Source organism: Chiloscyllium plagiosum, unplaced genomic scaffold (genome assembly GCF_037043375.1).
Source record: "Chiloscyllium plagiosum isolate Xiang-an unplaced genomic scaffold, Cpla_swu_hap1 HiC_scaffold_8, whole genome shotgun sequence".
In the NCBI taxonomy this organism is placed as follows: Eukaryota; Metazoa; Chordata; class Chondrichthyes; order Orectolobiformes; family Hemiscylliidae; genus Chiloscyllium; species Chiloscyllium plagiosum.
The window spans coordinates 118,229,584-118,255,468 of NW_028270146.1; positions in this window are offsets into that span (position 1 = coordinate 118,229,584).

The window sequence follows — 25,885 nt, forward strand, 5'->3', positions numbered from 1 at the left end:
GGAGATTAGTACAGAGGGAGGGCCGCATTGTCAGGAGTTTAGTACTGAGGGAGGGCCGCAGTTTCAGGAGTTTAGTTCTGAGGGAGAACCGCACTGTCAGGTGTTTAGTACTGAGGGAGGGCCGCACTGTCAGGTATTTAGTACTGAGGGAGTGCCGCAGTGTTCGGAGTTTAGTTCTGAGGGAGGGCCGCACTGTCAGGAGATTAGTTCTGAGGGCGGTCCGCACTCTCAGGAGTTTAATACTGTCGGAGGGCTGCACTGACCGGAGTTTATTACTGAGGAAGGGCCGCAGTGTCAGGAGTTTAGTTCTGAGGGCGGTCCGCACTCTCAGGAGTTTAATACTGTCGGAGGGCTGCACTGACCGGAGTTTATTACTGAGGAAGGGCCGCAGTGTCAGGAGTTTAGTTCTGAGGGAGGGCCACACTGTCAGGAGTTTTGTAGTGAGGGAAGGCCTCACTGTCACGAGTTTAGTTCAGAGGGAGGGCCACACAGTTAAGTGTTTAGTACTGAGTGGGGTCCGCACTGTCAGGATTTTAGTTCTGAATGATGGCCGCACTGTCAGGAGTTTAGTTCTGAGGGAGGGTCGCACTCTCAGGAGTTTCGTAATGACGTAGGGCCACTCTGTCAACAGTTTAGTACTGAGGAAGGGGCCGCAGTTTCTGGAGTTTAGTTCTGAGGGAGGACTGCACTGTCAGGAGTTTAGTTCTGAGGGAGGGCCGCACTGTCAGGAGTTTAGTAATGACATAGGGCCACACTGTCAGTAGTTTAGTACTGACGTAGGGAGCACTGTCAGGTGATTAGTACTGAGGGAGGGCCACACTGTCAGGAGTTTAGTTCTGATGGAGGGCCACACTGTCAGGCGTTTAGTTCTAAGGGAGCGCCGACATGTCAGGAGTTTAGTACTGAGGGAAGGCCGCACTGTCAAGAGTTTAGTCAGAGGGAGGGCCGCACTGTCAGGTGTTTAGTACTGAATGAGGGACGCAATGTCAGGTGTTTAGTCCTGAGGGAGAGCCGCAGTGTCAGGAGTTTGTTCAGATAGAGAACCACACTGTCAGGCGTTTAGTTCAGCGGGAGGGCCGACCTGTCAGGTGTTTAGTTCTGAGGGAATGCCGCACTGTCAAGCGTTTATACAGAGGGAGGGCCGCACTGTCAGGTGTTGAGTTCTGAATGAGGGCTGCACTGTCAGGTGTTTAGTTCTGAGGGAGGGCCGCACTGTCAGTATTTTAGCTCTGAGGGAGGGCAACACTGTCAGGAGTTTAGTACTGAGGGATGGACACACTATCTGGAGTTTAGTTCTGAGGTAGGGCCGCAGTGTCAGGAGTTTAGTACTGAGGGAGGGCCGCAATATCAGAAGTTTTGTTCTGAGGGAGGGCCGACCTGTCAGGTGTTTAGTTCAGAGGGAAGGCGGCTCTCTCAGGAGTTTAGTACTAATGGCGGGCCACCCTGTCAGGAGTTTAGTACAGTGGGAGGGCTGCACTGTCTGGTGTTTAATGGTGTTTAGTACTGAGGGAGGGCCGCACTGTCAGGTGTTTAGTACTAAGGGAGGACCGCTGTGTTTGGAGTTTAGTACTGAGTGTGGGCTGCACTGTCAGGAGTTTAGTTCTGAGGGAGGTACACACTGTCAGGAGTTTAGTACTGAGGGAGGGCCACACTGTCAGGTGTTTAGTACAACGGGAGGGCCGCACTGTCAGATGTTTAGTACTCAGGGAGTGCCGCATGGTCAGGGGTTTAGTCTTGAGGGTGTGCCGCAGTGTTAGGAGTTTAGTTCTGAGGGTGGGCTGCACTGTCAGGAGTTTAGTACAGAGGGATGGCTGCACTGTCAGGTGTTTAGTACTGAGGGAGGGCTGCACTGCCAGGAGTTTAGTTGTGAGGGAGGGTCACACTGACAGGTGTTTAGTATTGATGGAAGGCCGCTGTATCAGGAGTTTGGAACTGAGGGATGGCCGCACTGTAAGGGGTTTAGTACTGAGGGAGGACCGCACAGTCAGGAGTTTAGTACAGCGGGAGGGCAGCACTGTCAGGTGTTTAGTACTGAGGGAGGGCCACACTGTAAGGTGTTTAGTACTGAGGGCGTGCCGCAGCGTTAGGTATTTAGTACTGAGTGAGGGCCGCACTGTCAGGTGTTTAGTACCGAGGGATGGCCGCACTCTCAGGGGTTTAGTACTGAGGGTGGGCCGCACTGTCAGCTGTTTAGTGCTGATGGAGGGCCGCACTGTCAGGATTTTAGTTCTGAGTGAAGGCCGCACTCTCACTAGTTTAGTCCTGAGGGAGGGTCGCACTGTCAGGAGTTTAGTTCTGAGGTAGGGCCGCACTATCAGGAGTTTAGTACTGAAGGAGGGCCGTACTGACAGGAGTTTAATACTGAGGGAATGTCGCACTGTCAGGAGTTTAGTTCTGAGGGAGGGCCGCACTATCTGGTGTTTAGTGGTGATGGAGGGCCGCACTGTCAGGATTTTAGTTCTGAGTGAAGGCCGCACTGTCACTAGTTTAGTCCTGAGGGAGGGTCGCACTGTCAGGAGTTTAGTTCTGAGGTAGGGCCGCACTATCAGGAGTTTAGTACTGAAGGAGGGCAGTACTGACAGGAGTGTAGTACTGAGGGTGGTCGCACTGTCAGGAGTTTAGTTCTGAGGGAGGGCCGCACTGTCTGGTGTTTAGTACTGAGGGATGGCCGCACTCTCAGGAGTTTAGTACTGAGTGAGGGCCGCATAGTTAGATGTTTAGTACTGAGAGAGGGCCGCACTGTCAAGAGTATAGTACTGAGCGAGGGCCGCACTGTCAGGAGTTTAATTGTGAGTGAGGCCACACTGTCAGGAGTTTAGTTCTGAGGTAGGGCCGCACTATCAGGAGTTGAGTACAGAGGGAGGGCCGTACTGACAGGAGTTTAGTACTGAGGGAATGTCGCACTCTCAGGGGTTTAGTACTGAGGGTGGGCCGCACTGTCAGCTGTTTAGTGCTGATGGAGGGCCGCACTGTCAGGATTTTAGTTCTGAGTGAAGGCCGCACTGTCACTAGTTTAGTCCTGAGGGAGAGTCGCACTGTCAGGAGTTTAGTTCTGAGGTAGGGCCGCACTATCAGGAATTTAGTACTGAAGGAGGGCCGTACTGACAGGAGTATAGTACTGAGGGAATGTCGCACTGTCAGGAGTTTAGTTCTGAGGGAGGGCCGCACTGTCTGGTGTTTAGTACTGAGGGATGGCCACACTCTCAGGAGTTTAGTACTGAGTGAGGGCCGCACAGTTAGGTGTTTAGTACTGAGAGAGGGCCGCACTGTCAAGAGTATAGTACTGAGCGAGGGCCGCACTGTCAGGAGTTTAATTGTGAGTGAGGCCACACTGTCAGGAGTTTAGTTCTGAGGTAGGGCCGCACTGTCAGGAGTTTAATACAGAGGGAGGGCCACACTGTCAGGAGTTTAGTTGTGAGGGAGGGGAACACTGTCAGGGGTTTAGTACTGAGGGAGCGCCGCACTATCCGAAGTTTAGTACTGACGTAGGGCTGCACTGCCAGGTGATTAGTAAAGAGGGAGGTCCACACTGTCAGCAGTTTAGTTCTGAGGGAGGGCCACACTGTCAGTATTTTAGTTCTGAGGCATGGCCGCACTCTAAGGAGTTTAGTACTGAGGGAGGGCCGCACGGTCAGGAGTTAAGTACTGAGGGAGGACCGCACTGTCAGTATTTTAGATCTGAGGCATGGCCATGCTGTCAGGAGTTTAGTACTGAGGGAGGGACACACTATCAGGAATTTAGAACTGAGGGAGGGCCGCACTGCCAGGAGATTAGTATAGAGGGAGTGCCGCACTGTCAGGTGTTTAGTTCTGAGGGTGGGCCACACTGTCAGGAGTTTAGTACTGAGGGAAGTCCTCACTGTCACGAATTTAGTTCAGAGGGAGGGCCACACAGTTAAGTGATTAGTACTGAGTGGGGGCCGCACTGTCAGGATTTTCGTTCTGAGTAATGGCTGCACTGTCAGGAGTTTAGTTCTGAGGGAGGGCCGCACTGTCAGGAGTTTAGTACTGAGGGATGGCCGCACTCTCAGAAGTTTAGTACAGAGGATGGGCCGCACTGTCAGGTGTTTTGTGCTGATGGAGAGCCGCACTGTCAGGATTTTAGTTCTGAGTGATGGCCGCACTGTCAGTAGATTAGTTCTGAGGGAGGGTCACACTGTCAGGAGTTTAGTTCTAAGGGAAGGCCGCACTATCAGGAGTTTAGTACTGAGGGAGGGCCGCACTGTCAGGAGTTTAGTACTGAGGGAAGTCCGCACAGTCAGGTGTTTCGTACTGAGGGAGGGCCGCACTGTCAGGTGTTTAGTACTGAGGGCGTGCCGCAGCGTTAGGAGTTTAGTTCTGAGGGAGAGTCGCACTGCCAGGAGATTAGTACTGAGGGAAGGCCTCACTGTCACGAATTTAGTTCAGAGGGAGGGCCACACAGTTAAGTGATTAGTACTGAGGGAGGGCCGCACTGTCAGGATTTTAGTTCTGAGTGATGGCTGCACTGTCAGGAGTTTAATACTGAGGGATGGCCACACTCTCAGGAGTTTAGTACTGAGGGTGGGCCGCACTGTAAGCTGTTTAGTGCTGATGGAGGGCTGCACTGTCAGGATTTTAGTTCTGGGTGATGGCCGCACTGTCAGTAGTTTAGTTCTGAGGGAGGGTCGCACTGTCAGGAGTTTAGTACTGAGGGAAGGCCGCACAGGCAGGTGTTTACTACTGAAGGATGGCCGCACTCTCAGGAGTTTAGTACTGAGGGAAGGCCTCACTGTCACAAATTTAGTTCAGAGGGAGGGCCACACAGTTGAGTGATTAGTACTGAGGGAGGGCCGCACTGTCAGGATTTTAGTTCTGAGTGATGGCTGCACTGTCAGGAGTTTAGTACTGAAGGAGGGCCGTACTGACAGGAGTTTAGTACTGAGGGAGTGCCGCACTGTCAGGAGTTTAGTTCTAAGGGAGGGCCGCACTGTCAGGTGTTCAGTACTGAGGGATGGCCGCACTCTCAGGAGTTTAGTACTGAGTGAGGGCCGCACAGTTAGGTGTTTAGTACTGAGGGAAGGCCGCACTGTCATGAGTATAGTACTGAGCGTGGACGCACTGTCAGGAGTTTAGTACAGAGGAAGCGTCGCACTGTCAGGAGTTTAGTACTGAGGGAAGGCCGCACTGTCATGAGTATAGTACTGAGCGAGGGCCGCACAGTTAGGTGTTTAGTACTGAGGGAGGGCCGCACTGTCAGGAGTTTAGTACTGAAGGAGGGCCGTACTGACAGGAGTTTAGTACTGAGGGAGTGCCGCACTGTCAGGAGTTTAGTTCTAAGGGAGGGCCGCACTGTCAGGAGTTTAGTACTGAGCGAGGGCCGCACAGTTAGGTGTTTAGTACTGAGGGAGGGCCGCACTGTCAGGAGTTTGGTACTGAGGGAGGACCGCACTGTCAGGAGTTTAGAACTGAGGGAGGGCCGCACTGTCAGGAGTTTAGAACTGAGGGAGGACCGCACTGTCAGGAGTTTAATTGTGAGAGAGGGCTGCACTGATAGGAGTTTAGTACTGAGGGAAGACCGCACAGTCAGGTGATTAGTACTAAGGTATGGCCGCATTCTCCGGAGTTTAGTACTGAGGATGGGCCGCACTGTCAGTTGTTTTGTGCTGATGGAGGGCCGCACTGTCAGGGTTTTAGTTCTGAGTGATGGCCGCCCTGTCAGTAGTTTAGTTCTGAGGGAAAGTCGCACTGCCAGGAGATTAGTACTGAGGGAAGGCCTCACTGTCACGAATTTAGTTCAGAGGGAGGGCCACACAGTTGTGTGATTAGTACTGAGTGGGGGCCGCACTGACAGGATTTTAGTTCTGAGGGAGGGCCGCACTGTCAGGATTTTAGTTCTGAGTGATGGCTGCACTGTCAGGAGTTTAGTACAGAAGGAGGGCCGTACTGACAGGAGTTTAGTACTGAGGGAGTGCCGCATTGTCAGGAGTTTAGTTCTAAGGGAGGGCCGCACTCTCAAGAGTTTAGTACTGAGTGAGGGCCGCACAGTTAGGTGTTTAGTACTGAGAGAGGGCCGCATTGTCAAGAGTATAGTACTGAGTGAGGGCCGCACTATCAGGAGTTTAGTACAGAGGGAAGGCTGCACTATCAGGAGTTTAGCACTGAGGGAGGGCCGCACTGTCAGGAGTTTAGTACTGAGGGAAGGCTGCACTATCAGGAGTTTAGCACTGAGGGAGGGCCGCACTGTCAGGAGTTTAGTTCTGAGGGAGGGACATACTGTCAGCAGTTTAGTACTGAGGGAGGGCCGCACTGTCAGGTGTTTAGTACTGAGGGATGGCCGCACTCTCAGGAGTTTAGTACTGAGGGTGGGCCGCACTGTCAGCTGTTTAGTGCTGATGGAGGGCCGCACTGTCAAGATTTTAGTTCTGAGTGATGGCCGCACTGTCAGGAGTTTAGTACTGAGGGAGTGCCGCACTGTCAGGAGTTTAGTTCTAAGGGAGGGCCGCACTGTTAGGTGTTTCGTACTGAGGGATGGCCGCACTCTCAGGAGTTTAGTACTGAGTGAGGGCCGCACAGTTAGGTGTTTAGTACTGAGGGAAGGCCGCGCTGTCAAGAGTATAGTACTGAGCGAGGGCCGCACTGTCAGGAGTTTAGTACAGAAGAAGGGTCGCACTGTCAGGAGTTTAGTATTGAGGGAAGGCCGCTCTATCAGGAGTTTAGCACTGAGAGAGGGCCGCACTGTCAGGAGTTTAGTTCTGAGGTAGGGCCGCAGTGTCAGGAGTTTAGTTCTGATGGAGATTCACACTGTCAGGAGTTTAGTTGTGAGGGAGGGCCGCACTATCCGGAGTTTAGTACTGACGTAGGGCTGCACTGCCAGGTGATTAGTCAAGAGGGAGGTCCACACTGTCAGGAGTTTAGAACAAACGGATGGCCGCACTGTCAGGTATTTAGTACTGAGGGAGGGCCGCACTGTCAGTATTTTAGTTCTGAGGGAGGACTGCACTGTCAGTATTTTAGTTCTGAGGCATGGCCATGCTGTCAGGTGTTTAATACAGAGGGAGGGACACACTGTCAGTATTTTAGTTCTGAGGGAGGACTGCACTGTCAGTATTTTAGTTCTGAGGCATGGCCATGCTGTCAGGAGTTTAGTACAGAGGGAGGGACACACTATCAGGAGTTTAGTTCTGATGGAGGGCCGCACTGTCAGGTGTTTAGTCCAGAGGGAGGTCCACACTGTCAGGAGTTCAGTTCTGAGGGAAGGCTACATTGTCAGGAGTTTAGTACAGAGGGAGGGCCGCACTGTCAGGTGTTTAGTGCTGAGGTTGGCCGCACTCTCAGGAGTTTAGTACTGAGTGAGGGCCGCACTGTCAGGTGTTTAGTGCTGAGGGATGGCCACACTGTCATGTGCTTAGTACTGAGGGAGGGCCACACTGTCAGGAGTTTAGAACTGAGGGGGGGCCACACTGTCATGAGTTGAGTACTGAGGGAGGGCCGCACTGTCAAGAGTTTAGAACTGAGGGAGGGCCGCACTGTCAGGAGTTTAGTACTGAGGGAAGACTGCAATGTCAGGAGTTTAATTGTGAGAGAGGGCCATTCTGTCATGAGTTTAGTACTGAGGGAGGCCGCACTGTCAGGAGTTTAGTTCTGACGTAAGGCCGCAGTGTCAGGAGTTTAGTACAGAGGGAGGGCAGCACTGTCAGGTGTTTAGTACTGAGGGAGGGCCACACTGTCAGGAGTTTAGTTCTGAGGGAGGGCCACACTGTCAGGAGTTTAGTACTGAGGGAGGGCCGCACTGTCCGGAGTTTAGTTGTGAGGGAGGGCCACACTGTCAGGTTTTTATTATAGAGGGTGGGCCGCACTGTCAGATGTTTAGTACTCAGGGAGTGCCACACAGTCATAAGTTTAGTCCTGAGGGAGGGCCGCAATGTTAGGATGTTAGTCCTGCAGGAGGGCCGCACTGTCAGACGTTTAGTACAGAGGGATGGCCGCACTGTCAGGAGATTAGTACTGAGGGAAGGCCTGACTGTCACGAATTTAGTTCAGAGGGAGGGCCGCACTGTCAGGAGTTTAGTACTGAGGGAGGACCGCACTGTCAGGAGTTTAGAACTGAGGGAGGGCCGCACTGTCAGGAGTTTAGTACTGAGGGAGGACCGCACTGTCAGGAGTTTAATTGTGAGAGAGTGCCACTCTGTCATGAGTTTAGTACTGAGGGAGGCGGCACTGTCAGGAGTTTAGTTCTGAGGTTGGGCCGCAGTGTCAAGAGTTCAGTTGTGAGTGAGGGCCGCACTGACAGGAGTTTAGTACTGAGGGAAGACCGCACAGTCAGGTGTTTAGTACTGAGGGACGGCCGCACTCTCAGGAGTTTAGTACTGAGTGAGGGCCGCACAGTTAGATGTTTAGTACTGAGAGAGGGCCGCACTGTCAAGAGTATAGTACTGAGCGAGGGCCGCACTGTCAGGAGTTTAATTGTGAGTGAGGCCACACTGTCAGGAGTTTAGTTCTGAGGTAGGGCCGCACTATCAGGAGTTGAGTACAGAGGGAGGGCCGTACTGACAGGAGTTTAGTACTGAGGGAATGTCGCACTCTCAGGGGTTTAGTACTGAGGGTGGGCCGCACTGTCAGCTGTTTAGTGCTGATGGAGGGCCGCACTGTCAGGATTTTAGTTCTGATTGAAGGCCGCACTGTCACTAGTTTAGTCCTGAGGGAGAGTCGCACTGTCAGGAGTTTAGTTCTGAGGTAGGGCCGCACTGTCTGGTGTTTAGTACTGAGGGATGGCCGCACTCTCAGGAGTTTAGTACTGAGCGAGGGCCGCACTGTCAGGAGTTTAATTGTGAGGGAGGCACTGAAGGAGGGCCGTACTGACAGGAGTATCGTACTGAGGGAATGTCGCACTGTCAGGAGTTTAGTTCTGAGGTAGGGCCGCACTGTCTGGTGTTTAGTACTGAGTGAGGGCCGCACTGTCAAGAGTATAGTACTGAGCGAGGGCCGCACTGTCAGGAGTTTAATTGTGAGGGAGGCCACACTGTCAGGAGTTTAGTTCTGAGGTAGGGCCGCACTGTCAGGAGTTTAGTACAGAGGGAGGGCCACACTGTCAGGAGTTTAGTTGTGAGGGAGGGGAACACTGTCAGGGGTTTAATACTGAGGGAGCGCCGCACTATCCGAAGTTTAGTACTGACGTAGGGCTGCACTGCCAGGTGATTAGTAAAGAGGGAGGTCCACACTGTCAGCAGTTTAGTTCTGAGGGAGGGCCACACTGTCAGTATTTTAGTTCTGAGGCATGGCCGCACTCTCAGGAGTTTAGTACTGAGGGAGGGCCGCACGGTCAGGAGTTAAGTACTGAGGGAGGACCGCACTGTCAGTATTTTAGATCTGAGGCATGGCCATGCTGTCAGGAGTTTAGTACTGAGGGAGGGACACACTATCAGGAATTTAGAACTGAGGGAGTGCCGCACTGTCAGGTGTTTAGTTCTGAGGGACGGCCACACTGTCAGGAGTTTAGTACTGAGGGAAGTCCTCACTGTCACGAATTTAGTTCAGAGGGAGGGCCACACAGTTAAGTGATTAGTACTGAGTGGGGCCCGCACTGTCAGGATTTTAGTTCTGAGTAATGGCTGCACTGTCAGGAGTTTAGTTCTGAGGGAGGGCCGCACTGTCAGGAGTTTAGTACTGAGGGATGGCCGCACTCTCAGAAGTTTAGTACAGAGGATGGGCCGCACTGTCAGGTGTTTTGTGCTGATGGAGAGCCGCACTGTCAGGATTTTAGTTCTGAGTGATGGCCGCACTGTCAGTAGATTAGTTCTGAGGGAGGGTCACACTGTCAGGAGTTTAGTTCTAAGGGAAGGCCGCACTATCAGGAGTTTAGTACTGAGGGAGGGCCGCACTGTCAGGAGTTTAGTACTGAGGGAAGTCCGCACAGTCAGGTGTTTCGTACTGAGGGAGGGCCGCACTGTCAGGTGTTTAGTACTGAGGGCGTGCCGCAGCGTTAGGAGTTTAGTTCTGAGGGAGAGTCGCACTGCCAGGAGATTAGTACTGAGGGAAGGCCTCACTGTCACGAATTTAGTTCAGAGGGAGGGCCACACAGTTAAGTGATTAGTACTGAGGGAGGGCCGCACTGTCAGGATTTTAGTTCTGAGTGATGGCTGCACTGTCAGGAGTTTAATACTGAGGGATGGCCACACTCTCAGGAGTTTAGTACTGAGGGTGGGCCGCACTGTCAGCTGTTTAGTGCTGATGGAGGGCTGCACTGTCAGGATTTTAGTTCTGGGTGATGGCCGCACTGTCAGTAGTTTAGTTCTGAGGGAGGGTCGCACTGTCAGGAGTTTAGTACTGAGGGAAGGCCGCACAGGCAGGTGTTTAGTACTGAAGGATGGCCGCACTCTCAGGAGTTTAGTACTGAGGGAAGGCCTCACTGTCACAAATTTAGTTCAGAGGGAGGGCCACACAGTTGAGTGATTAGTACTGAGGGAGGGCCGCACTGTCAGGATTTTAGTTCTGAGTGATGGCTGCACTGTCAGGAGTTTAGTACTGAAGGAGGGCCGTACTGACAGGAGTTTAGTACTGAGGGAGTGCCGCACTGTCAGGAGTTTAGTTCTAAGGGAGGGCCGCACTGTCAGGTGTTCAGTACTGAGGGATGGCCGCACTCTCAGGAGTTTAGTACTGAGTGAGGGCCGCACAGTTAGGTGTTTAGTACTGAGGGAAGGCCGCACAGTCACGAATTTAGTTCAGAGGGAGGGCCACACAGTTAAGTGATTAGTACTGAGGGAGGGCCGCACTGTCAGGATTTTAGTTCTGAGTGATGGCTGCACTGTCAGGAGTTTAATACTGAGGGATGGCCACACTCTCAGGAGTTTAGTACTGAGGGTGGGCCGCACTGTCAGCTGTTTAGTGCTGATGGAGGGCTGCACTGTCAGGATTTTAGTTCTGGGTGATGGCCGCACTGTCAGTAGTTTAGTTCTGAGGGAGGGTCGCACTGTCAGGAGTTTAGTACTGAGGGAAGGCCGCACAGGCAGGTGTTTAGTACTGAAGGATGGCCGCACTCTCAGGAGTTTAGTACTGAGGGAAGGCCTCACTGTCACAAATTTAGTTCAGAGGGAGGGCCACACAGTTGAGTGATTAGTACTGAGGGAGGGCCGCACTGTCAGGATTTTAGTTCTGAGTGATGGCTGCACTGTCAGGAGTTTAGTACTGAAGGAGGGCCGTACTGACAGGAGTTTAGTACTGAGGGAGTGCCGCACTGTCAGGAGTTTAGTTCTAAGGGAGGGCCGCACTGTCAGGTGTTCAGTACTGAGGGATGGCCGCACTCTCAGGAGTTTAGTACTGAGTGAGGGCCGCACAGTTAGGTGTTTAGTACTGAGGGAAGGCCGCACTGTCATGAGTATAGTACTGAGCGTGGACGCACTGTCAGGAGTTTAGTACAGAGGAAGCGTCGCACTGTCAGGAGTTTAGTACTGAGGGAAGGCCGCACTGTCATGAGTATAGTACTGAGCGAGGGCCGCACAGTTAGGTGTTTAGTACTGAGGGAGGGCCGCACTGTCAGGAGTTTAGTACTGAAGGAGGGCCGTACTGACAGGAGTTTAGTACTGAGGGAGTGCCGCACTGTCAGGAGTTTAGTTCTAAGGGAGGGCCGCACTGTCAGGAGTTTAGTACTGAGTGAGGGCCGCACAGTTAGGTGTTTAGTACTGAGGGAAGGCCGCACTGTCATGAGTATAGTACTGAGGATGGGCCGCACTGTCAGTTGTTTTGTGCTGATGGAGGGCCGCACTGTCAGGGTTTTAGTTCTGAGTGATGGCCGCCCTGTCAGTAGTTTAGTTCTGAGGGAAAGTCGCACTGCCAGGAGATTAGTACTGAGGGAAGGCCTCACTGTCACGACTTTAGTTCAGAGGGAGGGCCACACAATTGAGTGATTAGTACTGAGTGGGGGCCGCACTGACAGGATTTTAGTTCTGAGGGAGGGCCGCACTGTCAGGATTTTAGTTCTGAGTGATGGCTGCACTGTCAGGAGTGTAGTACAGAAGGAGGGCTGTACTGACAGGAGTTTAGTACTGAGGGAGTGCCGCATTGTCAGGAGTTTAGTTCTAAGGGAGGTCCGCACTCTCAAGAGTTTAGTACTGAGTGAGGGCCGCACAGTTAGGTGATTAGTACTGAGAGAGGGGCGCATTGTCAAGAGTATAGTACTGAGTGAGGGCCGCACTATCAGGAGTTTAGTACAGAGGGAAGGCTGCACTATCAGGAGTTTAGCACTGAGGGAGGGCCGCACTGTCAGGAGTTTAGTACTGAGAGAAGGCTGCACTATCAGGAGTTTAGCACTGAGGGAGGGCCGCACTGTCAGGAGTTTAGTTCTGAGGGAGGGACATACTGTCAGCAGTTTAGTACTGAGGGAGGGCCGCACTGTCAGGTGTTTAGTACTGAGGGATGGCCGCACTCTCAGGAGTTTAGTACTGAGGGTGGGCCGCACTGTCAGCTGTTTAGTGCTGATGGAGGGCCGCACTGTCAAGATTTTAGTTCTGAGTGATGGCCGCACTGTCAGTAGTTTAGTTCAGAGGGAGGGCCACACAGTTGAGTGATTAGTACTGAGTGGGGGCCGCACTGACAGGATTTTAGTTCTGAGGGAGGGCCGCACTGTCAGGATTTTAGTTCTGAGTGATGGCTGCACTGTCAGTAGTGTAGTACAGAAGGAGGGCCGTACTGACAGGAGTTTAGTACTGAGGGAGTGCCGCATTGTCAGGAGTTTAGTTCTAAGGGAGGGCCACACTCTCAGGAGTTTAGTACTGAGTGAGGGCCGCACAGTTAGGTGTTTAGTACTGAGAGAGGACCGCATTGTCAAGAGTATAGTACTGAGTGAGGGCCGCACTATCAGGAGTTTAGTACAGAGGGAAGGCTGCACTATCAGGAGTTTAGCACTGAGGGAGGGCCGCACTGTCAGGAGTTTAGTACTGAGGGAAGGCTGCACTATCAGGAGTTTAGCACTGAGGGAGGGCCGCACTGTCAGGAGTTTCGTTCTGAGGGAGGGACATACTGTCAGCAGTTTAGTATTGAGGGAGGGCTGCACTGTCAGGTGTTTAGTACTGAGGGATGGCCGCACTCTCAGGAGTTTAGTACTGAGGGTGGGCCGCACTGTCAGCTGTTTAGTGCTGATGGAGGGCTGCACTGTCAAGATTTTAGTTCTGAGTGATGGCCGCACTGTCAGTAGTTTAGTTCTGAGGGAGGGTTGCACTGTCAGGAGTTTAGTACTGAGGGAGTGCCGCACTGTCAGGAGTTTAGTTCTAAGGGAGGGCCGCACTGTTAGGTGTTTAGTACTGAGGGAGGGCCGCGCTGTCAAGAGTATAGTACTGAGCGAGGGCCGCACTGTCAGGAGTTTAGTATTGAGGGAAGGCCGCTCTATCAGGAGTTTAGCACCGAGAGAGGGCCGCACTGTCAGGAGTTTAGTACTGAGGGAGGCCGCACTGTCAGGAGTTTAGTTCTGAGGTAGGGCCTCAGTGTCAGGAGTTTAGTTCTGATGGAGATTCACACTGTCAGGAGTTTAATTGTGAGGGAGGGCCACACTGTCAGGAATTTAGTACTGAGGGAGCGCCGCACTATCCGGAGTTTAGTACTGACGTAGGGCTGCACTGCCAGGTGATTAGTAAAGAGGGAGGTCCACACTGTCAGGAGTTTAAAACAAAGGGATGGCCGCACTGTCAGGTGTTTAGTACTGAGGGAAGGCCTCACTGTCACGAATTTAGGTCAGAGGGAGATCCACACAGTTAAGTTATTAGTACTGAGTGGGGGCCGCACTATCAGGTGCTTAGTACTGAGGGACGGCCGCACTCTCAGGAGTTTAGTACTGAGTGAGGGCCGCACAGTTAAATGTTTAGTACTGAGAGAGGGCCGCACTGTCAAGAGTATAGTACTGAGCGAGGGCCGCACTGTCAGGAGTTTAATTGTGAGTGAGGCCACACTGTCAGGAGTTTAGTTCTGAGGTAGGGCCGCACTATCAGGAGTTGAGTACAGAGGGAGGGCCGTACTGACAGGAGTTTAGTACTGAGGGAATGTCGCACTCTCAGGGGTTTAGTACTGAGGGTGGGCCGCACTGTCAGCTGTTTAGTGCTGATGGAGGGCCGCACTGTCAGGATTTTAGTTCTGAGTGAAGGCCGCACTGTCACTAGTTTAGTCCTGAGGGAGAGTCGCACTGTCAGGAGTTTAGTTCTGAGGTAGGGCCGCACTATCAGGAATTTAGTACTGAAGGAGGGCCGTACTGACAGGAGTATCGTACTGAGGGAATGTCGCACTGTCAGGAGTTTAGTTCTGAGGGAGGGCCGCACTGTCTGGTGTTTAGTACTGAGGGATGGCCGCACTCTCAGGAGTTTAGTACTGAGTGAGGGCCGCACAGTTAGGTGTTTAGTACTGAGAGAGGGCCGCACTGTCAAGAGTATAGTACTGAGCGAGGGCCGCACTGTCAGGAGTTTAATTGTGAGGGAGGCCACACTGTCAGGAGTTTAGTTCTGAGGTAGGGCCGCACTGTCAGGAGTTTAGTACAGAGGGAGGGCCACACTGTCAGGAGTTTAGTTGTGAGGGAGGGGAACACTGTCAGGGGTTTAGTACTGAGGGAGCGCCGCACTATCCGAAGTTTAGTACTGACGTAGGGCTGCACTGCCAGGTGATTAGTAAAGAGGGAGGTCCACACTGTCAGCAGTTTAGTTCTGAGGGAGGGCCACACTGTCAGTATTTTAGTTCTGAGGCATGGCCGCACTCTCAGGAGTTTTGTACTGAGGGAGGGCCGCACGGTCAGGAATTAAGTACTGAGGGAGAACCGCACTGTCAGTATTTTAGATCTGAGGCATGGCCATGCTGTCAGGAGTTTAGTACTGAGGGAGGGACACACTATCAGGAATTTAGAACTGAGGGAGGGCCGCACTGCCAGGAGATTAGTATAGAGGGAGTGCCGCACTGTCAGGTGTTTAGTTCTGAGGGAGGGCCACACTGTCAGGAGTTTAGTACTGAGGGAAGTCCTCACTGTCACGAATTTAGTTCAGAGGGAGGGCCACACAGTTAAGTGATTAGTACTGAGTGGGGGCCGCACTGTCAGGATTTTAGTTCTGAGTAATGGCTGCACTGTCAGGAGTTTAGTTCTGAGGGAGGGCCGCACTGTCAGGAGTTTAGTACTGAGGGATGGCCGCACTCTCAGAAGTTTAGTACAGAGGATGGGCCGCACTGTCAGGTGTTTTGTGCTGATGGAGAGCCGCACTGTCAGGATTTTAGTTCTGAGTGATGGCCGCACTGTCAGTAGATTAGTTCTGAGGGAGGGTCACACTGTCAGGAGTTTAGTTCTAAGGGAAGGCCGCACTATCAGGAGTTTAGTACTGAGGGAGGGCCGCACTGTCAGGAGTTTAGTACTGAGGGAAGTCCGCACAGTCAGGTGTTTCGTACTGAGGGAGGGCCGCACTGTCAGGTGTTTAGTACTGAGGGCGTGCCGCAGCGTTAGGAGTTTAGTTCTGAGGGAGAGTCGCACTGCCAGGAGATTAGTACTGATGGAAGGCCTCACTGTCACGAATTTAGTTCAGAGGGAGGGCCACACAGTTAAGTGATTAGTACTGAGGGAGGGCCGCACTGTCAGGATTTTAGTTCTGAGTGATGGCTGCACTGTCAGGAGTTTAATACTGAGGGATGGCCACACTCTCAGGAGTTTAGTACTGAGGGTGGGCCGCACTGTCAGCTGTTTAGTGCTGATGGAGGGCTGCACTGTCAGGATTTTAGTTCTGGGTGATGGCCGCACTGTCAGTAGTTTAGTTCTGAGGGAGGGTCGCACTGTCAGGAGTTTAGTACTGAGGGAAGGCCGCACAGGCAGGTGTTTAGTACTGAAGGATGGCCGCACTCTCAGGAGTTTAGTACTCAGGGAAGGCCTCACTGTCACAAATTTAGTTCAGAGGGAGGGCCACACAGTTGAGTGATTAGTACTGAGGGAGGGCCGCACTGTCAGGATTTTAGTTCTGAGTGATGGCTGCACTGTCAGGAGTTTAGTACTGAGGGAGTGCCGCACTGTCAGGAGTTTATTTCTAAGGGAGGGCCGCACTGTCAGGTGTTCAGTACTGAGGGATGGCCGCACTCTCAGGAGTTTAGTACTGAGTGAGGGCCGCACAGTTAGGTGTTTAGTACTGAGGGAAGGCCGCACTGTCATGAGTATAGTACTGAGCGTGGACGCACTGTCAGGAGTTTAGTACAGAGGAAGCGTCGCACTGTCAGGAGTTTAGTACTGAGGGAAGGCCGCACTGTCATGAGTATAGTACTGAGCGAGGGCCGCACAGTTAGGTGTTTAGTACTGAGGGAGGGCCGCACTGTCAGGAGTTTAGTACTGAAGGAGGGCCATACTGACAGGAGTTTAGTACTGAGGGAGTGCCGCACTGTCAGGAGTTTAGTTCTAAGGGAGGGCCGCACTGTCAGGTGTTCAGTACTGAGGGATGGCCGCACTCTCAGGAGTTTAGTACTGAGTGAGGGCCGCACAGTTAGGTGTTTAGTACTGAGGGAAGGCCGCACTGTCATGAGTATAGTACTGAGCGTGGGCCGCACTGTCAGGAGTTTAGTACAGAGGAAGCGTCGCACTGTCAGGAGTTTAGTACTGAGGGAAGGCCGCACTGTCATGAGTATAGTACTGAGCGAGGGCCGCACAGTTAGGTGTTTAGTACTGAGGGAGGGCCGCACTGTCAGGAGTTTAGTACTGAGGGAGGAGCGCACTGTCAGGAGTTTAGAACTGAGGGAGGGCCGCACTGTCAGGAGTTTAGAACTGAGGGAGGACCGCACTGTCAGGAGTTTAATTGTGAGAGAGGGCTGCACTGACAGGAGTTTAGTACTGAGGGAAGACCGCACAGTCAGGTGATTAGTACTGAGGGATGGCCGCATTCTCCGGAGTTTAGTACTGAGGATGTGCCGCACTGTCAGTTGTTTTGTGCTGATGGAGGGCCGCACTGTCAGGGTTTTAGTTCTGAGTGATGGCCGCCCTGTCAGTAGTTTAGTTCTGAGGGAAAGTCGCACTGCCAGGAGATTAGTACTGAGGGAAGGCCTCACTGTCACGAATTTAGTTCAGAGGGAGGGCCACACAGTTGTGTGATTAGTACTGAGTGGGGGCCGCACTGACAGGATTTTAGTTCTGAGGGAGGGCCGCACTGTCAGGATTTTAGTTCTGAGTGATGGCTGCACTGTCAGGAGTTTAGTACAGAAGGAGGGCCGTACTGACAGGAGTTTAGTACTGAGGGAGTGCCGCATTGTCAGGAGTTTAGTTCTAAGGGAGGGCCGCACTCTCAAGAGTTTAGTACTGAGTGAGGGCCGCACAGTTAGGTGTTTAGTACTGAGAGAGGGCCGCATTGTCAAGAGTATAGTACTGAGTGAGGGCCGCACTATCAGGAGTTTAGTACAGAGGGAAGGCTGCACTATCAGGAGTTTAGCACTGAGGGAGGGTCGCACTGTCAGGAGTTTAGTACTGAGGGAAGGCTGCACTATCAGGAGTTTAGCACTGAGGGAGGGCCGCACTGTCAGGAGTTTAGTTCTGAGGGAGGGACATACTGTCAGCAGTTTAGTACTGAGGGAGGGCCGCACTCTCAGGAGTTTAGTACTGAGGGTGGGCCGCACTGTCAGCTGTTTAGTGCTGATGGAGGGCCGCACTGTCAAGATTTTAGTTCTGAGTGATGGCCGCACTGTCAGGAGTTTAGTACTGAGGGAGTGCCGCACTGTCAGGAGTTTAGTTCTAAGGGAGGGCCGCACTGTTAGGTGTTTCGTACTGAGGGGTGGCCGCACTGTCAGGAGTTTAGCACTGAGTGAGGGCCGCACAGTTAGGTGTTTAGTACTGAGGGAAGGCCGCGCTGTCAAGAGTATAGTACTGAGGGAGGGCCGCACTGTCAGGAGTTTAGAACTGAGGGAGGGCCGCACTGTCAGGAGTTTAGTACTGAGGGAAGACTGCAATGTTAGGAGTTTAATTGTGAGAGAGGGCCATTCTGTCATGAGTTTAGTACTGAGGGAGGCCGCACTGTCAGGAGTTTAGTTCTGACGTAAGGCCGCAGTGTCAGGAGTTTAGTACAGAGGGAGGGCAGCACTGTCAGGTGTTTAGTACTGAGGGAGGGCCACACTGTCAGGAGTTTAGTTCTGAGGGAGGGCCACACTGTCAGGAGTTTAGTACTGAGGGAGGGCCGCACTGTCCGGAGTTTAGTTGTGAGGGAGGGCCACACTGTCAGGTTTTTATTATAGAGGGTGGGCCGCACTGTCAGATGTTTAGTACTCAGGGAGTGCCACGAGTCAGGAGTTTAGTCCTGAGGGTGGGCCGCAATGTTAGGATGTTAGTCCTGCGGGAGGGCCGCACTGTCAGACGTTTAGTACAGAGGGATGGCCGCACTGTCAGGAGATTAGTACTGAGGGAAGGCCTGACTGTCACGAATTTAGTTCAGAGTGAGGGCCGCACTGTCAGGAGTTTAGTACTGAGGGAGGACCGCACTGTCAGGAGTTTAGAACTGAGGGAGGGCCGCACTGTCAGGAGTTTAGTACTGAGGGAGGACCGCACTGTCAGGAGTTTAATTGTGAGAGAGTGCCACTCTGTCATGAGTTTAGTACTGAGGGAGGCGGCACTGTCAGGAGTTTAGTTCTGAGGTTGGGCCGCAGTGTCAAGAGTTTAGTTGTGAGTGAGGGCCGCACTATCAGGAGTTTAGTACTGAGGGAAGACCGCACAGTCAGGTGATTAGTACTGAGGGATGGCCGCACTCTCCGGAGTTTAGTACTGAGGATGGGCCGCACTGTCAGTTGTTTTGTGCTGATGGAGGGCCGCACTGTCAGGGTTTTAGTTCTGAGTGATGGCCGCCCTGTCAGTAGTTTAGTTCTGAGGGAAAGTCGCACTGCCAGGAGATTAGTACTGAGGGAAGGCCTCACTGTCACGAATTTAGTTCAGAGGGAGGGCCACACAGTTGAGTGATTAGTACTGAGTGGGGGCCGCACTGACAGGATTTTAGTTCTGAGGGAGGGCCGCACTGTCAGGATTTTAGTTCTGAGTGATGGCTGCACTGTCAGGAGTGTAGTACAGAAGGAGGGCCGTACTGACAGGAGTTTAGTACTGAGGGAGTGCCGCATTGTCAGGAGTTTAGTTCTAAGGGAGGGCCACACTCTCAGGAGTTTAGTACTGAGTGAGGGCCGCACAGTTAGGTGCTTAGTACTGAGAGAGGGGCGCATTGTCAAGAGTATAGTACTGAGTGAGGGCCGCACTATCAGGAGTTTAGTACAGAGGGAAGGCTGCACTATCAGGAGTTTAGCACTGAGGGAGGGCCGCACTGTCAGGAGTTTAGTACTGAGGGAAGGCTGCACTATCAGGAGTTTAGCACTGAGGGAGGGCCGCACTGTCAGGAGTTTCGTTCTGAGGGAGGGACATACTGTCAGCAGTTTAGTACTGAGGGAGGGCTGCACTGTCAGGTGTTTAGTACTGAGGGATGGCCGCACTCTCAGGAGTTTAGTACTGAGGGTGGGCCGCACTGTCAGCTGTTTAGTGCTGATGGAGGGCTGCACTGTCAAGATTTTAGTTCTGAGTGATGGCCGCACTGTCAGTAGTTTAGTTCTGAGGGAGGGTTGCACTGTCAGGAGTTTAGTACTGAGGGAGTGCCGCACTGTCAGGAGTTTAGTTCTAAGGGAGGGCGCACTGTTAGGTGTTTAGTACTGAGGGAGGGCCGCGCTGTCAAGAGTATAGTACTGAGCGAGGGCCGCACTGTCAGGAGTTTAGTACAGAGGAAGGGTCGCACTGTCAGGAGTTTAGTATTGAGGGAAGGCCGCTCTATCAGGAGTTTAGCACCGAGAGAGGGCCGCACTGTCAGGAGTTTAGTACTGAGGGAGGCCGCACTGTCAGGAGTTTAGTTCTAAGGTAGGGCCTCAGTGTCAGGAGTTTAGTTCTGATGGAGATTCACACTGTCAGGAGTTTAGTTGTGAGGGAGGGCCACACTGTCAGGAATTTAGTACTGAGGGAGCGCCGCACTATCCGGAGTTTAGTACTGACGTAGGGCTGCACTGCCAGGTGATTAGTAAAGAGGGAGGTCCACACTGTCAGGAGTTTAAAACAAAGGGATGGCCGCACTGTCAGGTGTTTAGTACTGAGGGAAGGCCTCACTGTCACGAATTTAGGTCAGAGGGAGATCCACACAGTTAAGTTATTAGTACTGAGTGGGGGCCGCACTGTCAGGTGTTTAGTACTGAGGGACGGCCGCATGTCAGGAGTTTAGTACTGAGGGACGGCCGCTCTCTCAGGAGTTTAGTACTGAGTGAGAACAGCACAGTCAGGTGTTTTGTGCTGAGGGAGGGCCGCACTGTCAGGAGTTGAGTACAGAGGAAGCGTCACACTGTCAGGAGTTTAGTACTGAGGGAAGGCCGCACTATCAGGAGTTTAGAACTGAGGGAGGGCTGCACTGTCATGAGTTTAGTACTGAGGGAGGCCGCATGGCCGGTGTTTAGTACTGATGGAGGGTCACACTGTCAGGAGTTTAGTTCTGAGGGAGGACCTCACAGTCAGGTGTTTAGTTCTGAGGGAGGGCCATACTCTCAGGAGTTTAGTACAGAGTGAGGGCCGCACTGTCAGGTGTTTAGTACTGAGGGAGGCCGCACGGTCAGGGATTATGTACTGAGGGAGTGCCACACTGTCAGGAGTTTAGTAGTGAGGGGGTCTGCACTGTCAGGAGTTTAGTTGTGAGTGAGGGCCGCACTGTCAGGAGTTTAGTACTGAGGGAGGGCCGCATGTCAGGAGTTTAGTACTGAGGGAGGGCCGCACAGTCAGGTGCTTAGTACTGAGGGAGGGCCGCACTGTCAGGAGTTTAGTACTGAAGGAGGGCCACACTGTCAGGTGCTTAGTACTGAGGCAGAATGGCACTGTCTGATATTTAGTACTGAGCGAGGGCCGCACTGTCAGGGGTTTAGTCCTGAGGGAAGCCCGCAGTGTTAGGAGTTTAGTTCAGAGGGAGGGCCGCACTGTCAGGAGTTTAGTACAGAGGGATGGCCGCACTGTCAGGTGTTTAGTACTGAGGGAGAGCCCTGCGCTGTCAGGCGTTTTGTACTGAGGGAGTGCCGCAGAGTTAGTAGTTTAGTACTGACGTAGGGCCGCACTGTCAGTTTATTAGTACAGAGGGAGCACCGCACAGTCAGGTGTTTATTACTGAGGGACGGCCGCAGTGTCAGGAGTTTAGTTCTGAGGGAGATCCACACACTGTCAGGTGTTTAGTACTGAGAGAGGGCCTCACTGTCAGGTGGTTAGTACTGAGGGAGGGTCACACTCTCAGGAGTTTAGTACTGAGCGAGGGCCGCACTGTCAGGAGTTTAGTACAGAGGAAGGGTCGCACTGTCAGGAGTTTAGTACTGAGGGAGGGCTGCACTATCAGGACTTTACTACTGAGGGAGGGCCGCACTGTCAGACCTTTAGTACTGAGGGAGGGCCGCAGTGTCAGGAGTTTAGTTCTGAGAGAGGGACGCACTGTCAGAAGTTTAGTACAGAGGGATGGCCGCACTGTCAGGAGTTTAGTTCTGAGAGAAGGCCACAGTGTCAGGAGTTTAGTTCTGAGGGAGGGCCACACTGTCAGGTGTTTAGTCCTGAGGGAGGGCCGCAGTGTTAGGAGTTTAGTTCTGAGGGACGGACACACTGTCAGAAGTTTAGTACAGAGGAATGGCCGCACTGTCAGGTGTTTAGTACTGAGGGAGGGCCGCACTGTCACGAGTTTAGTATTGAGGGAGGGCCACACTGTCAGATGTTTAGTACTGAGGGAGGGCCCTGCACTGTCAGGTGTTTAGTACTGAGGGAGTGCCGCAATGTTAGGAGTTTAGTACTGAGGGAGGGCTGCACTGTCAGGAGATTAGTACAGAGGGAGGGCCGCACTGTCAGGTGTGTAGTACTGAGGGAGGGCCGCACTGTCAGGAGTTTATTTCTGAGGGAGGGCCACACTGTCAGGAGTTTATTACTGAGGGAGTCCTCACTGTCACGAGTTTAGTTCAGAGGTTGGGCCACACTGTTAAGTGTTTAGTACTGAGTGGGGGCCGCACTGTCAGGATTTTAGTTCTGAGGGAGGACCGCACTGTCAGGAATTTAGTACAGAGGGAGGGCCGCACTGTTAGGTGTTTAGAATTGAGGGAGGGTTGCACTGTCAGGTGTTTCATACTGAGGGATGGCCGCACTGTCAGGAGTTTAGTACTGAGGGAGGGCCAAACTGTCAGGCGTTTACTACTGAGGGGGGCCGCACTGTCAAGAGTTTAATTGTGCAGGAGGGCCAGACTGTCATGAGTTTCGTACTGAGGGAGGGCCGCACTGTCAGGCGTTTAGTTCTGAGAGAAGGCCACAGTGTCAGGAGTTTAGTTCTGATGGAGGGCCACACTGTCAGGAGTTTAGTACTGAGGGAGGGTCGCACTGTCAGGAGTTTAGTTGTGTGGGAGGGCCACGCTGTCAGGAGTTTAGTACTGAGGGATGGCCGCACTGTCAGGAGTTTAGTACTGATGGAGGGCCGCACTGTCAGGAGTTTAGTTCTGATGGAGGGCCACACTGTCAGGAGTTTAGTACTGAGGGATGGCCGCACTGTCAGGAGTTTAGTACTGATGGAGGGCCGCACTGTCAGGAGTTTAGTTCTGATGGAGGGCCACACTGTCAGGAGTTTAGTACTGAGGGATGGCCGCACTGTCAGGAGTTTAGTTCTGAGGGAGGGCTGCACTGTCAGGAGTTTAGTTCTGATGGAGGGCCACACTGTCAGGAGTTTAGTACTGAGGGATGGCCGCACTGTCAGGAGTTTAGTACTGATGGAGGGCCGCACTGTCAGGCGTTTAGTTCTGATGGTGGGCCGCACTGTCAGGAGCTTAGTTGTGAGGGAGTGCCACGCTGTCGGGAGTTTAGTACTGACGTAGGGCCACACTGTCAGGTTATTAGTAAAGAGGGAGGGCCACACTGTCAGGCATTTCATTCTGTGGGAGGGTCGACCTGTCAGGGGTTTAGTTCTGAGGGAAGGACGCACTCTCAGGAGTTTAGTACAGATGTAGGGCTGCAATGTCAGGTGTTTAGTACTGAGGGAAGGACACACTATCAGGAGTTTATGTCTGAGGGAGGGCCACACTGTCAGGAGTTTAGTTCTGAGGGAGGGCCAAACTGTCAGGAGTTTAGTACTGAGGGAGGGCCGCAAAATCAGTAGTTTAGTTCTGAGGGAGGGCCGACCTTTCAGGAGTTTAGTTCTGAGGGAAGGCCACCCTCTCAGGAGTTTAGTACAGTGGGAGGGGCACACTGTCAGGTGTTTACTAGTGAGGGTGGGCCGCACTGTCATGTTTGTAGTACTGAGGGCGTGCCGCAGTGTTAGGAGTTTATTTCTGAGGGAGGGCCATACTGTCAGGATTTTATTTCTGAGGGAGGGCCGCACTGACAGGGGTTTAGTACACTGTCAGGAGTTTGGTACAGAGGGAGGGCGGCACTCTCAGGTGTTTAGTACTGAGGGAGGGCCACACTGTCATTTGTTTAGTATTGAGTGGGGGCCGCACTGTCAGATGTTTAGTACTCAGGGAGTGCCGCACGATCAGGAGTTTAGTTGTGAGGGAGGGCCGCTGTGTTAGGAGTTTAGTTCTGAGTGAGGGCTGCACTGTCAGGTGTTTAGTACTGAGGGAGTGCCGCAGTGTTAGGAGTTTAGTTCTGATGGACGGCCGCACTGTCAGGAGATTAGTACAGAGGGAAGACTGCACTGACCAGAGTTTAGTACTGAGGAAGGGCCGCAGTGTCACGAGTTTAGTTCTGAGGGAGGGCCACACTGTCAGGTGTTTTGTACTGAGGGAGGGTCACACTGTCAGGAGTTTAGTACTGAGCGAGGGCCGCACTGTCAGGGGTTTTGTACAGAAGAAGGTCGGAACTGTCAGGTGTTTAGTACTGAGGGAGGGATGCACTGTCAGGTGTTTAGTACTGAGGGAGGGATGCACTGTCAGGTGTTTAGTACTGACGTAGCGCCACACTGTCAGTTGATTAGTAAAGAGGGAGGGCCACACTGTCAGGCTTTTAGTTCTGCGGGAAGGCCGCACTCTCAGGAGTTTTGTACTGACGTAGGGCCGCACTGTCAGTTTATTAGTACAGAGGGAGCACCGCACAGTCAGGTGTTTATTACTGAGGGACGGCCGCAGTGTCAGGAGTTTAGTTCTGAGGGAGATCCACACACTGTCAGGTGTTTAGTACTGAGAGAGGGCCTCACTGTCAGGTGGTTAGTACTGAGGGAGGGTCACACTCTCAGGAGTTTAGTACTGAGCGAGGGCCGCACTGTCAGGAGTTTAGTACAGAGGAAGGGTCGCACTGTCAGGAGTTTAGTACTGAGGGAGGGCTGCACTATCAGGACTTTACTACTGAGGGAGGGCCGCACTGTCAGACCTTTAGTACTGAGGGAGGGCCGCAGTGTCAGGAGTTTAGTTCTGAGAGAGGGACGCACTGTCAGAAGTTTAGTACAGAGGGATGGCCGCACTGTCAGGAGTTTAGTTCTGAGAGAAGGCCACAGTGTCAGGAGTTTAGTTCTGAGGGAGGGCCACACTGTCAGGTGTTTAGTCCTGAGGGAGGGCCGCAGTGTTAGGAGTTTAGTTCTGAGGGACGGACGCACTGTCAGAAGTTTAGTACAGAGGAATGGCCGCACTGTCAGGTGTTTAGTACTGAGGGAGGGCCGCACTGTCACGAGTTTAGTCCTGAGGGAGGGCCACACTGTCAGGTGTTTAGTACTGAGGGAGGGCCCTGCACTGTCAGGTGTTTAGTACTGAGGGAGTGCCGCAATGTTAGGAGTTTAGTTCTGAGGGAGGGCTGCACTGTCAGGAGATTAGTACAGAGGGAGGGCCGCACTGTCAGGTGTGTAGTACTGAGGGAGGGCCGCACTGTCAGGAGTTTATTTCTGAGGGAGGGCCACACTGTCAGGAGTTTATTACTGAGGGAGTCCTCACTGTCACGAGTTTAGTTCAGAGGTTGGGCCACACTGTTAAGTGTTTAGTACTGAGTGGGGGCCGCACTGTCAGGATTTTAGTTCTGAGGGAGGACCGCACTGTCAGGAGTTTAGTACAGAGGGAGGGCCGCACTGTTAGGTGTTTAGAATTGAGGGAGGGTTGCACTGTCAGGTGTTTCATACTGAGGGATGGCCGCACTGTCAGGAGTTTAGTACTGAGGGAGGGCCAAACTGTCAGGCGTTTACTACTGAGGGGGGCCGCACTGTCAAGAGTTTAATTGTGCAGGAGGGCCAGACTGTCATGAGTTTCGTACTGAGGGAGGGCCGCACTGTCAGGCGTTTAGTTCTGAGAGAAGGCCACAGTGTCAGGAGTTTAGTTCTGATGGAGGGCCACACTGTCAGGAGTTTAGTACTGAGGGAGGGTCGCACTGTCAGGAGTTTAGTTGTGTGGGAGGGCCACGCTGTCAGGAGTTTAGTACTGAGGGATGGCCGCACTGTCAGGAGTTTAGTTCTGAGGGAGGGCTGCACTGTCAGGAGTTTAGTTCTGATGGAGGGCCACACTGTCAGGAGTTTAGTACTGAGGGATGGCCGCACTGTCAGGAGTTTAGTACTGATGGAGGGCCGCACTGTCAGGCGTTTAGTTCTGAAGGTGGGCCGCACTGTCAGGAACTTAGTTGTGAGGGAGTGCCACGCTGTCGGGAGTTTAGTACTGACGTAGGGCCACACTGTCAGGTTATTAGTAAAGAGGGAGGGCCACACTGTCAGGCATTTCATTCTGTGGGAGGGTCGACCTGTCAGGGGTTTAGTTCTGAGGGAAGGACGCACTCTCAGGAGTTTAGTACAGATGTAGGGCTGCAATGTCAGGTGTTTAGTACTGAGGGAAGGACACACTATCAGGAGTTTATGTCTGAGGGAGGGCCACACTGTCAGGAGTTTAGTTCTGAGGGAGGGCCAAACTGTCAGGAGTTTAGTACTGAGGGAGGGCCGCAAAATCAGTAGTTTAGTTCTGAGGGAGGGCCGAC